Below are 14563 nucleotides of genomic sequence, written 5' to 3'. Positions count from 1 at the left end.
TAAGGAGTCTTTGGAGAAGGGGCATATTCGGCCATCTTCTTCACCGTTGGGAGCGGGGTTCGTTTTTGTTGCCAAGAAGGATGGCTCCTTGAGACCCTGTATTGATTATCGCCTCCTGAATAAGATCACGGTCAAATTTCAATACCCTTTGCCTTTGCTTACTGATTTGTTTGCTAGGATTAAGTGAGCTAGCTGGTTTACTAAGATTGACCTTCGAGGGGCATATAATCTTATTCGTATTAAGCAGGGTGACGAATGGAAAACTGCATTTAATATGCCCGAAGGCCATTTTGAATACCTTGTAATGCCATTCGGACTCTCTAATGCCCCATCTGTGTTCCAATCCTTCATGCATGATATCTTTCGGAGTTATCTTGATAAATTCATGGTTGTATATTTGGATGATATTTTGATTTTTTCCAATGATTGGGAGTCTCATGTGAGACAAGTCAGGATGGTATTTCAGATCCTCCGTAATAATGCTTTATTTGTGAAGGGGTCAAAGTGCCTCTTTGGTGTGCAGAAGGTTTCTTTTTTGGGTTTCATTTTTTCTCCCTCATCTATAGAAATGGATCCGGTTAAGGTTCAGGCCATTCATGATTGGATTCAGCCCACATCTGTGAAGAGCCTTCAGAAATTCTTGGGCTTTGCTAATTTTTATCGTCGTTTCATTGCCAACTTCTCCAGTGTGGTTAAACCTCTGACCGATTTGACGAAGAAAGGCGCAGATGTGACGAATTGGTCCTCCGCGGCTGTTTCTGCCTTTCAGGAGCTTAAACGCCAATTTACTTCTGCCCATGTGTTGCGTCAGCCAGATGTTTCTCTTCCATTTCAGGTTGAGGTTGACGCGTCTGAGATTGGGGCAGGGGCCGTTTTGTCTCAGAGGAATTCTGATGGTTCCTTGATGAAATCGTGTGCCTTCTTTTCTCAGAAGTTTTCACCTGCGGAATGCAATTATGATGTCGGTAATCGGGAGTTGTTGGCTATGAAGTGGGCATTTGAGGAGTGGCGACATTGGCTTGAGGGGGCCAAGCACCGTATTGTGGTCCTGACCGATCATAAGAATCTGATTTACCTCGAGTCTGCCAAACGACTGAATCCTAGACAGGCTCGATGGTCCCTGTTTTTCTCCCGTTTTGATTTTTTGGTCTCGTACATTCCTGGTACTAAGAATGTTAAGGCGGATGCCCTCTCTAGGAGTTTTTTTCCTGATTCCCCTGGGGTTCTTGAGCCGGACGGCATTCTGAAGGAAGGGGTGGTCCTTTCTGCCATTTCCCCTGATTTACGATGGGTTCTTCAGGAATTTCAGGCTAATAAACCTGACCGCTGTCCAGTGGGGAAACTGTTTGTTCCTGATAGATGGACTAGTAAAGTGATTTCTGAGGTTCATTGTTCTGTGTTGGCTGGCCATCCTGGGATTTTTGGTACCAGAGATTTGGTTGGTAGGTCCTTTTGGTGGCCTTCTTTGTCGCGGGATGTGCGTTCTTTTGTGCAGTCCTGTGGGATTTGTGCGCAGGCTAAGCCTTGCTGTTCCCGCGCTAGTGGGTTGCTTTTGCCATTACTGGTCCCCGAGAGGCCCTGGACACATATTTCTATGGATTTTATTTCCGATCTTCCTGTTTCCCAAAGGATGTTGGGTATCTGGGTTGTCTGTGACCGATTTTCTAAGAGGGTTCATTTGGTGCCTTTGCCTAAATTGCCTTCTTCTTCTGATTTGGTTCCGTTGTTTTTTCAGCATGTGGTACGTTTGCATGGTATTCTGGAGAATATTGTGTCCGACAGAGGTTCCCAGTTTGTTTCTAGGTTTTGGCGGGCCTTTTGTGCCAAGCTGGGCATTGATTTGTCTTTTTCTTCTGCATTTCATCCTCAGACAAATGGCCAGACTGAGCGAACTAATCAGACCTTGGAGACCTATTTGAGATGCTTTGTGTCTGCTGATCAGGATGATTGGGTGGGTTTTTTGCCATTGGCCGAGTTTGCCCTTAATAATCGAGCTAGTTCGGCTACTTTGGTTTCGCCTTTTTTTTGTAATTTTGGTTTTCATCCTCGTTTTTCTTCTGGACAGGTTGAGCCTTCTGACCTTCCTGGTGTGGATTCTGTGGTCGACAGGTTGCAGCAGATTTGGGCTCATGTGGTGGACAATTTGGTGCTGTCTCAGGAGGAGGCTCAACGTTTTGCTAACCGTCGTCGGTGTGTTGGTTCCCGGCTTCGGGTTGGGGATCTGGTTTGGTTATCTTCCCGTCATGTTCCTATGAAGGTTTCTTCCCCTAAGTTTAAGCCTCGATTTATTGGTCCTTATAGGATTTCTGAGATCATTAATCTGGTGTCCTTTCGCCTGGCGCTTCCAGCCTCTTTTGCTATTCATAATGTCTTCCATAGATCTTTGTTGCGGAAATATGTGGAGCCCGTTGTTCCCTCTGTTGATCCTCCGGACCCTGTGTTGGTCGATGGGGAGTTGGAATATGTTGTTGAGAAGATTTTGGATTCTCATTTTTCGAGGCGGAAGCTTCAGTACCTTGTCAAATGGAAGGGTTATGGCCAGGGGGATAATTCTTGGGTTTCTGCCTCTGATGTCCATGCCGCTGATTTGGTTCGTACCTTTCATCGGGCTCATCCTGATCGGCCTGGGGGTTCTGGTGAGGGTTCGGTGACCCCTCCTCAAGGGGGGGGTACTGTTGTGAATTCAGCTTTTGGGCTCCCTCCGGTGGTTGTAGAGGGTAATGCAGTTGTGCCTGGACTGCAGGATTGGACAGGTGTATCTACTAATTGCAAAACTTTCTGGGGTATATACTTTGCAGGACTCTTTAGTCCCTGCCAGTTGTCCATTGTTTTTTGGAGGATTCACTTCCTGCTGGTCTCTCCTGTTTGCTGTGCTTTTCTACAAAGATAAGTCCTGGCTATGTTTTTGCTGTTCACCTGCTGTGGACCTTATAGTTCTGTGCATATTCATGTTTTTGTCTTGTCCTGCTTTGTCTGTGAAGGATTTTTTGCAGCCAAGCTGTGTCTCTGGAGATGCAGATATACCCTCCATGTCTTTAGTCAGATGTGGTGTTTTGTATTTTCTGTGGTGGATATTTTCTAGTGTTTTAATACTGACCGCATAATACTCTGTTCTATTCTTTCTTTTTAGCTAGTATGGCCTCCTATGTTAAATTCTGATTTCATGTCTGCGTATGTTATTTCCCTCTCCTCTCACAGTCAATATTTGTGGGGGGCTATCTATCCTTTGGGGATTTTCTCTGAGGCACGATAGGTTTCCTGTTTCTGTCTTTAGGGGAAGTTAGATCTTAGGCTGTGCCGAGGGGCCTAGGGAGTGTTAGGTACCCCCCACGGCTACTTCTAGTTGCGCTGCTAGGTTCAGGGTTTGCAGTCAGTACAGGGACCACCTTCTCCAGAGTCTGTCTCATGCTGCTCCTAGGCCACCAGATCATAACATGAGACCCTGCTTTGGTTGCCCCTGTTCCATTTGATAAAAGACCCTTGGCAAGAGTTCACCGTCCAAGAGAAACACTTGATTACTAACAAGGAGGAAAGCAATTGGCCAATGGGTCATGCAAAGATTGTGGATGAAACAAATTACTTATTGTCATTGGTGGCAACACCTAGCTCTACATTTGAGGAATCAGTTCATTATTACTATGAGGTTCCATACCCCTGTACCCGTTGTAAATAGAGATATTCGGACCCCTGGATGTTAATGTCCGGCACGTTCAGCCGAGCAGTTAAAAAAGTTACAGTTTGGGTACTAAAACAGAACCCAGACCTAAACTCGAACATGACTCCATTCACTTGAATGGGATCCTGAAAATCCAATGTTTACCACACTGTCATTTCCAACCTAAGAATACCAGCCCCCAGCTGTCTGCTTTAGCTTGCCTGGATGTCAAACATGGGGGGAACCCATGCCATTTTTAAAAATATTTTTTTTAAAAAATTCTGTGCAAAATGCACCCTTTTAAATAAATGAAAAGTTCAAAATGCTGCATATAAACGCACTATCTGAGACTGTGCGAAAACTAAATGAAACAAAATTTAAAAAAGGTATGCACTACAATTAACTATAGATGACTGAATAGGTAATGAATCAGCTGCTTGGGATTTTGCCAGGACGAATCATCCACCAATGTTGAAGACAGCGTGACGGCCGGATACGTCTGTCTTTCCACTGATGTGGGAGTTTCTGTCCTGTGGCCGTGTGACGTCACTTTAGATGCAAACTATCTTCCATGGGCAGAAAAGAAAAGATGCGACTGACCATCAGACATGTTTCAAAGATTGCGACCTCCTTTTCCAGGGATTAGGTACACAGGGATAGACATATATTTATATCCACGCATCTACAGTGTTGGGTGGAATTGATGATAATGCTCAGAAGGCAAATAACTTTATCACACTATTCAAACCATCTGGTTTTCAAGAGTTTAATGTGAAGATCCATTTACTCTCTCTTCTTGAGATAGGGTAGATACATTTTCTCCTCTACAATGTTCTTCCAAATGTTCTATCCCTCAAAGATTACTTTCTATCATTTGTCCGCTGTGTATTGTTTAATAATGATAGGACAATGGATGTCCCACAAATTGTCTTTTGAAATTGTAAAGATGTTCCTTCTTTAACGCTGTATTCCTATATGAAGCTTCTGGCAAGGTCATTGTATGCAAAATATGATACCTCTAGTATGACATGTTATATGTGTATTGATCATGAATGTTTTGTCAGAGTTAGAAAAAGTGAATGTGGGAAGGTAACTGTGTGGTGCTCTTCACATCCCACACATTTTTTTATATTTTATCCTTTCTGAACCAATTTATTTAGTATTTTCTTTGATTCTTCCTGATAATCCTCCTGATTTGTACAGTTCCTCCTAATTCTCATTAATTGTCCCCTGAGTATATTTTCCAGCCATGCTGGAAGATGGCAACTGACCATTGTAATATAGCTATTGTGACGCCCAGGAGACCGGGATACCCAGCACCGGACCAATGGGGTCTGTCTCTTAAGGGGGATGTCACGGGTGGCTTGACCCGGTGCTGTAGCCTCAGGCAATGCACAGTGTAAGGGGTATCGTGAGGGAGCAGGCACTTACTTGATCAGCAGCAGGTTCTCCCAGCGGCGATGATCCCGATCCTGGATATTGGCTATTGTCCAAATGAAAGACTGAGGCACTGAAACGTTTAACCAGTTTACTTTAACATAAAGGGATTTACAACCAGTCCTGTCACCGGAGTCTGTATGGGAACTCTGAGTTACTTTGACCCTGCCGGGGTCTTTGCCTCTTATTGTACGCAATTTCTGTGTGGCCCTGCTGCTGTATGTGAACTGGCTGCCGGCCCAATCTGTCCCCTCCGGGTCCTGGTTCGACGGGCAACCCGAGTCCTTTTATCAGCTTACCCCCTCCGGGAGTACCGCTGAACTCTGTGTCTGTTGCTGCGTCTGGCCCTAGTGAAGCTGATATCACCTCACGTTTTTCCGGTTGCTGTATTATATATAATGAATACAGCCACGGATCCGGTATCCGTCTTTGCGCCTGTTCTGGGTAGTGATTAATGCTACCCGGTTCTCACAATGTCCTTTTTCTCTGTCCCTCTTCTCCTCAGGCCGGTGATTTAGGCCTGGAAACAGTCACAGGACTGTTAGAAATTCAGCTGTATGACCTCTCACTTTCAGCTCCTTAGCCCAACTGCCATTTCTTCTCTCAGACCAGAATGGATCAAGGGGAGTTTCTGGAGCTCCCCCTTCTGGCCGGAGGTGGTAGTGCAGTCTTGCTATTTTAGTATTTGTATTTACTGTCAGTAGCTATTTTTGTGGCAAATACCCCTAGGGGTGCCACATTATTGTTATCGGTGGAATATTGCCTTCTTTCTATAAATACAGTAATATCCCAAAAATTATTGGGTTTATCACTGATGCTTGATGTAAATTAAAATTATTTTTATTAATATCATTTAAAAATAAATCCAGTGATAATGGACCCCCTGACCAAATTAAAATGACATCACCTATGAATAATTTCCATAGGAGCAGACCTTCACCAGGTTCTTGGTAGGATCGGAGGGTAATGTACTCCCACCTACCAACATACAGATTAGCGAAATCTGATGTAAATCTGCTCCCCATCGCAGTACCCCATGTCTGTAGATAAAACCGATCATCATATTTAAAGTAAGTATGTGTTAAAATGAACAAATTTCTGTAAAATATGAGCCAAATATTCAGACAAATTCACTGTCAGACAATTTATACCAGATATTATGGGTCTGCTCAGCGGATAGATAGGGAGGTATATTAAGGTATATCATGCTGACGTGACAGACCGGCACGCTGTCTTCAACATCGGTGGAGGATTCATACTGCAAAAAAAAAAATCCCCAGCAGGTAATTCATTACATTCATTACATTTTTGGGATGGATCCATATCAAGCCACCTGCACATGTCCTTATCCGCACGGAGCTGCTGACACAGAGGGATCTACATCCCGGCAGTTTGAAAAAAGGAGACAAGGTAGGATTAATTGATTTATAGTTAATTGTAGTGCAGTTTTATTCTATTTATTTTAGTAATTTAAAAAACAGCATGGGGACCCCTCTATTCTTGATAACCAGTCTTGCTAACACTTACAGCTGAGGGTTGCAGTCCCCAGCTGTCAGTTTTGCCTGGCTGGTTATCAAAAATACAAGGGAACCCATGCCATTTTTTTTAAATTCCTTATTTAGAGCACAGGCAGCGGCTGATGAATACTCCCATTAGCCGCCGCCTGCTCTCGCTGTTATTAGCAGCAGCAGGCGTAGGCTGATGGGAGCAGTAGTCCCATCAGATGATGGCAATGACCACAGGTAATCTTTTCACCTCTAATCACCGCTGTGGGCTCACCCTGTCATTTGACATCATGGGAACTACGACTGTCTGACCAGTGGTGATTTTACCACTGATCTGAATCAGTGCTTGCCGCACTGTCAGTACATGACAGTGCAAAAAACACTTAGTTTCTTTAATATATGTAGGAAGTTTGGGAACAAATTTCTGTAAAATATGAGCCAAATATTCAGACAAATTCACTGTCAGACAATTTATACCAGATATTATGGGTCTCCGCTGATCAGCTGTTGCTGGAGTCAGTGGTGGCCGTCTCCAGTCGGAAGCACTCAATTGCGAAGCTGCTCTGTCTTCTGATAGTGACTGCAGCAGATTACTGCGCATCCGTCCCCTACTTATTTGAGTAGGAGGCATGTGTGCAGTTTCCTGCTGCATCCACTATCAGAAAACAGAGCAGCTCCGCAATTGAGCATTTCCAGCAGGCAGCCGCCGACACCAAGAACTACTGATCAGTAGGGGTACCGGGTGTCGGACCTTGACTGATCATACTATGATGACCTATGTTAAGGATAGGTAATCAATGGTAAAGTAGTGGACGACCTCTTTAACTATTTTATTAATCAGTTTTTGCATAGAACTGGAGAAACAAATGAGTTATTTTGCACTGCCGTGGAGAAAAAATTAAGGATGCCAATCCAATATCAGGTAGTTTAAAGGTACCTTCACACTGAGCGACTTAACAACGATATCGCTAGCGATCCGTGACGTTGCAGCGTCCTGGATAGCGATATCGTTGTGTTTGACATGCAGCAGCGATCTGGATCCTGCTGTGACATCGTTGGTCGGAGCAGAAAGTCCAGAACTTTATTTCGTCGCTGGATCTCCCGCAGACATCGCTGAATCGGCGTGTGTGACGCCGATTCAGCGATGTCTTCCCTGGTAACCAGGGTAAACATCGGGTTACTAAGCGCAGGGCCGCGCTTAGTAACCTGATGTTTACCCTGATTACCAGTGTAAATGTAAAAAAAAAAAAAACAGTACATACTTACATTCCGGTGTAACCAAGGTAAACATCGGGTTACTAAGCGCGGCCCTGCGGGGACTTCAGCATCGTTGGTCGCTGGAGAGTTGTCTGTGTGACAGCTCTCCAGCGACCACACAGAGTCGAAACAGCGACGCTGCAGCGATCGGCATCGTTGCCTATATCGCTGCAGCGTCGCTTAATGTGACGGTACCTTTATTCTTCAATGCATTTCAAAGAATATAACTTCTTAATCAGGACAAACCATCGCAGAATAACTCATTTATTTCTCCAGATCTATGCATTTATCTCCCCATGGGTCTGCAGCAGCCTTAAGCCTTATAAGTGGTTGCGTGCACACGACAGAACCCATCCAGGTAAGCGCATTTGTGCATATCCTTCTACATTGTTACCCAGATAAGACAATATTTGCACTTTGTGTCCTCTCCAGTTTCTCTTTCTTGGATCATTAACCAGTTTTTGACATTACAATAAGTTTATCTGCAAGTAAACAACTAGATCTTGGAAATTTTGGCTACTATACTTTTTAGTGGTGTCAAAATGACCATTTTCAGTTTTGTGAACCTATTTTAAGAGCTTAGAATATTATATTGTGATTTCATTTTGAACAGAACCTGGTGTTTCACTGCTTACATTATTTTTTGTTTTTGTAATAATCGGGAAACTATCAGTGACAGATGTTACTGACTGTAGTGATGAGCGAATGTGCTTGGATAACATCTTATCCGACCATGCGTGGGTGTTATCCGAGTATCTTGGGTGTGCTCATATATTATGTTTGAGTCTCTGCGGCTGCATGATTTGCAGCTGCTAGACAGCCTGAACAAGTGGGGATTCCCTAACAAGCAGGCAATCCCTGCATGTGTTATGTCTGTCTAACAGCTGCAAATCATGCAGCCACGGAGACTCGAACATTATATCTGAGCACGTCCACGATACTCGAATAACACCCTCACATGCTCGGATAAGACATTATCCAAGCACCTTCGCTCATCACTAACTGTATGGCATTCATCACTAGAATGTATTTAACATATATATCATAAAAAGCTCATGATCTATATGTTAAATGGAACCCTTTTTAAGCCTTTAGATGGATAAAAATGTATACTCTGGAAGTTTCCTTCCGCAGATCCTCCTGATAGAAACCTCTTAGTTGGATTACAGTGTAAAAACAACATTACAGCACTGTGTATTATTCAGCTGTTATATAAGCCATGAAAAATAACATAAATAAATAATATTTTAATAGGTTGACCAGGTTTTATGTATTGATGAATTATCCTGTGTCAGAACAGCCAGGTCTGACACCATCCATCCACTGATTAGCTACTTGCAGCTCCTTCTGTTTATATGTACTGTGAAAAGTCTGAATAGCATGGCTCCATACACTATGTGGTGGCCATTCGTGGGTACTTCCTCTCTGCTCCAATTCACTTTAATAGACACTGAACTGCTGTACCCAAAAATGGCCACTGCACAATGCACAGCACTATGAGATTCAAGAAGAATGTGCTGCAGCAAGATGTGCAAACAGCTGACAAGTGGTTGTGCTGGTTTTCGGATTACTACTAATCTGATATTGATTACTTGGATTATCAGTATCCTAGTAATCCTAGACAACTCCTTTAGCAATGTGGAATAAGAAAATGACAAAAGATAAAACAGCCTGTATGACGTGTTAAAACCACCCACAAAAATTGTATGTTAGGAAGTGATATCTGGCACCTAAAGCTTATGCTTTAATTTCCCTTTAATTTGAGACCATGACTATGGAGTTAAGATACATAGACTTCACGTCAAATATGTTTCATTGACCTGCTGTGGCTAAGCAAAATTTAAAAAAAAATGAGCATGATGTTCTTTGTTGTCATTTTGATCAAAGTGTAGGAGCCCCTGGCCACATGACAGTGACCTCTTTAAATAGTCTTTAATATATTAAATGCAGCAGTGCATGGCAATCCCTATAGCTGCATTATAGCACCTGTAGGGTGAGTGACCCAGGTGGCAAAAAGCACTCCTGCAGCTATACAAAGCCCCTGTAATTCCATGCCACCCCTGCCCACAACACCATATCACAGCAACAATGGCTATCCACTGCAAGTACAATTTGGGGGCAGCAAATGTTGCTTAGCTGCAGTAAAACAATGTATTATATTTGGATGTGTGATGTATGGTGCTTTTTTCTAGTTTTTAACTTTAGTTTGAGACCCTTTACTGAAAGCGACCCACTTGATAACCCAAGATTTTTAACTAATAGCCGTTTGTTTAATTTTTCTTTTTGCTTGCATCCTTTACAAATTTTTGAATAAATTAATTAAATTTATGAATTTCAAGTTTTGCTGCAGAGGAAATTAAGAGGGATGTTCCCTTTCAAATAATGTTTGGCAATGACAGATGTGAAGCCAGTTCCAGACATTGGGAGTGGTGACGAAGACTCGTTGGTAGACATGGGTGAAAGCAATGACAGTGCATTTTTTTAAGTTTGGGTTGAACACTATCTGAAAGAGATCAGCCCCTTTAAAATTGTATTTTTCAAAAAAGAAGTTTTAGTTTAAGAATAAACTTTACTGATCTAGAGAGAGTACAAAGGAGGGCAACAAAATTAATAAAGGGGATGGGAGAACTACAATACCCAGATAGATTAGCGAAATTAGGATTATTTAGTCTAGAAAAAAGACGACTGAGGGGCGATCTAATAACCATGTATAAGTATATAAGGGGACAATACAAATATCTCGCTGAGGATCTGTTTATACCAAGGAAGGTGACGGGCACAAGGGGGCATTCTTTGCGTCTGGAGGAGAGAAGGTTTTTCCACCAACATAGAAGAGGATTCTTTACTGTTAGGGCAGTGAGAATCTGGAATTGCTTGCCTGAGGAGGTGGTGATGGCGAACTCAGTCGAGGGGTTCAAGAGAGGCCTGGATGTCTTCCTGGAGCAGAACAATATTGTATCATACAATTATTAGGTTCTGTAGAAGGACGTAGATCTGGGGATTTATTATGATGGAATATAGGCTGAACTGGATGGACAAATGTCTTTTTTCGGCCTTACTAACTATGTTACTATGTTACTATGATCACATAGTATAAGAAGCACCATTCATTTCCTTGCCTCTTTTTATTGTAAGTACATTGTCCTTTACTCGACCTAAAGTACTGAAGGAAACCCCCCAAAATTGTAATTTTGTTCATGACTATTTTAACATTTTTTTGAGTACAGAAACCTGACCGTACTACATGACAAAAACAAAATAGACCATGAAATATTGCACTTTTGGTAGCTGAGCCTGACAGATGTTATATACATAATAACTCCAAATATAATCAAGTGGACATTGTCAGATGCTCCTCAATCCAACCTATTCAGGACAAGGCATTTTCTGCTAGGCTTAAAGGGAATCTATCAGCCTATTCATGCTGCCTAAGCAGCAGTAACAATTGCAACCTGGTGAATTTTGTCTGAATCACTCCGGGGTTTCCGAGAAAATATAAGGTGAAGATCCAGCTGGAGACCATAGGCAGAGACTAGACTATTTTTGTACCTTACCAAGCCAGGCACTGTTTCATACTGCTCAGGATTTGGGAAGCTTGAATCAGCTGACCGATGCCCTTTAAATCAGTATAGAAATGTTCATTGCTATGGGGGATGCTCAGACTCACAGGTTAGGCTATAGTGCAAAGATCTTACTCTATGGCCACAATCACATATTCAGTACTTGGTCAGTATTTTATATCAGAATCTGTAAGCCAAAATCAGGAGCGGAACAAGCAGAGGAAAATATAATAGAAACACATCACCACTTCTGCATTGTTGGCTTTGGTTTTACAAATAATCATGGAAAATAATGACCAAATACTGAACGTGTAACCATGGCCTAACAATTCAGTTCACTTAGAGAACCTATGTGGTTCAATTTTCTGTTTCTGTGCTCCATTTATTTTCATGTCTTTTCCTATGTATAGCTTTCTACCAAGTACTGAGACATAGAACCCCAGGAATACCACCTTTACCAAGAGTATTATATGATACTTTAAAAAAAATCAATTTATGGTATAAAGCCTATTTATACAATACTTAGTATAAATGAGTACATCCCAGCAGATAACATTTATTTCCTTAAACAATCAACATTCCTATGGGATATCACTGACCCGCAGAAAAGGAACTGAGCGGCACTCGATGTGTTAATCTTCACAGGCAGTAACAGTGTAGGAGAAGTCTTGGCATAAACTTCAAGCCACCAGTCTATGTGTTTGCAGATGCCGGGTGGTGCTTAGCATATAAAGCAGACAGACTTTCCAACTTGTTAAATAACAAAAGATGCAGCACTCACCAGATTCTTGCTGAAGATAGTGTCCTTTATTCGCTTAAAGCGATATGAGACATTATGCGGAGAGGCGGCAGGAAAGAGGATTGGGTGCGGGGGAGAGGAGAAGGACTACGGCCGTTTCACGCAAAATGCGCTTCCACGGGTCCAGGTCCTGCCGCGTCTCCGCATAATGTCTCACATCGCTTTAAGCGAATAAAGGACACTATCTTCAGCAAGAATCTGGTGAGTGCTGCATCTTTTGTTATTTAACAAGTTGGAAATTCCTATGGGATACCATACTACAAAATACTCCCACAAATGTGGGTCATTAATTGCAAACAAGATTTGTTATTTTGCACACCTAAAAAAAGTTTTTTTCCTAAAAAAATTCATTTAAGAGCATGTTACGACATTGAGTACACCCTAATGAAAGTCTTAAGAGCAAATCTAAAGTTTAGACTACAAAATTCTAATGAACAAGAATTCTGCCACACTTAAGTCTCTTTACACGACCACACTAGTGAGGGGCAAAAACCCCGAAACAGCTGTCTGTGGATAGATACCATGCTTGGCATAGGTGGTTTTCCTTTATTGGATGTTTTCCTTTATTGGATGCTGCCCTTCCCTTGGTTGTTCCTTCCTGGGAAAAGGCCTGGCTATTCACTGCCTGCATTGAGAAACACGTGATGGTGTCTCTGCAGCTCCTCTACATGCATTTGCATATTTGGGGGCAGTGTTCTGGATCACTGCGTTGAGAAACACGTGATGGTGTCTCCGCGGTGCTGGATGTTGGATGGTCTCCATGAGGTCAATCATCCGTGCCTTTATAGACTTTCTACTAGGCACTGCTCCTGATAGCCAGTCTCCTACTCCACACTGATGAGGGGCAAAAACCCCGAAACAGCTGTCTGTGGATGGATACCATGCTTGGCATAGGTGGTTTTCCTTTATTGGATGTTTTCCTTTATTGGATGCTGCCCTTCCCTTGGTTGTTCCTTCCCGGGGAAAGGCCTGGCTATTCACTGCCTGCGTTGAGAAACACGTGATGGTGTCTCCGCAGCTCCTCTACTTGTATTTGATGCAGGAGAGTCGGACGAGTGTAATACAAATGTCATGCGTTTTTTATGCGAATACAATCCGATTTTTCACCCCTAGCATTCGATTTACATCAGAATGCAGTGTGATTGCTAACTGACTGCAATGCCATCTTAACATGAGCTTTCTATGAATTAACACATGTGGAATTATATTCTTAACAAAAAAGTGTGAAACAACTGAATATATGTCTTATATTCTAAGTTCTTCAAAGTAGCCACCTTTTGCTTTGATGACTGCCTTGCACACTCTTGGCATTCTCTTGATGAGCTTCAAGAGGTAGTCACCGGGAATGGTTTTCAATTCACAGGTGCCCTGTCAGGTTTAATAAGTGGGATTTCTTGCCTTACAAATGGGGTTGGGACCATCAGTTGTATTGTGCAGAAGTCTGGTGGATACACAGTTGGTAGCCCTACTGAATAGACTGTTAGAATTTGTATTATGGCAAGAAAAAAGCAGCTAATTAAAGAAAAATGAGTGGCCATCATTACTTTAAGAAATGAAGGTCAGTCAGTCCGAAAAATTGGGAAAACTTTGAAAGTGTCCCTAAGTGCAGTTGCAAAAACCATCAAGCACTACAAAGAAACTGGCTCACATGAGGACCGCCCCAGGAAAGGAAGACCAAGAGTCACCTCTGCTTCTGAGGATAAGTATATCTGAGTCACCAGCCTCAGAAATCGCAGGTTAGCAGCAGCTCAGATTAGAGACCAGGTCAATGCCACACAGAGTTCTAGCAGCAGACACATCTCTACAACAACTGTTAAGAGGAGACTTTGTGCAGCAGGCCTTCATGGTAAAATAGGTGCTAGGAAACCACTGCTAAGGACAGGCAACAAGCAGAAGAGACATGTTTGGGGGTAAAGAACACAAGGAATGGACATTAGACCAGTGGAAATCTGTGCTTTGGTCTGATGAGTCAAAATTTGAGATTTTTGGTTCCAACCACCGTGTCTTTGTGCGACGCAGAAAAGGTGAACGGATGGACTTTACATGCCTGTTCCCACCGTAAAGCATGGAGGTGGAGGTGTGATGGTGTGGGGGTGCTTTGCTGGTGACACTGTTGGGGATTTATTCAAAATTGAAGGCATACTGAACCAGCATGGCTACCACAGCATCTTGCAGCGGCATGCTTTTCCATCAGGTTTGCGTTTAGTTGGACCATCATTTATTTTTCAACAGGACAATGACCCCAAACACACCTCCAGGCTGTGTAAGGGCTATTTGACCAAGAAGGAGAGTGATAGGGTACTACGCCAGATGACCTGGCCTCCACAGTCACCAGACCTAAACACAATCG

The sequence above is a fragment of the Ranitomeya imitator genome, chromosome 6 (assembly GCF_032444005.1).
Source record: "Ranitomeya imitator isolate aRanImi1 chromosome 6, aRanImi1.pri, whole genome shotgun sequence".
Classification (NCBI taxonomy): Eukaryota; Metazoa; Chordata; class Amphibia; order Anura; family Dendrobatidae; genus Ranitomeya; species Ranitomeya imitator.
Note: the sequence above shows the minus strand (reverse complement) of the source record.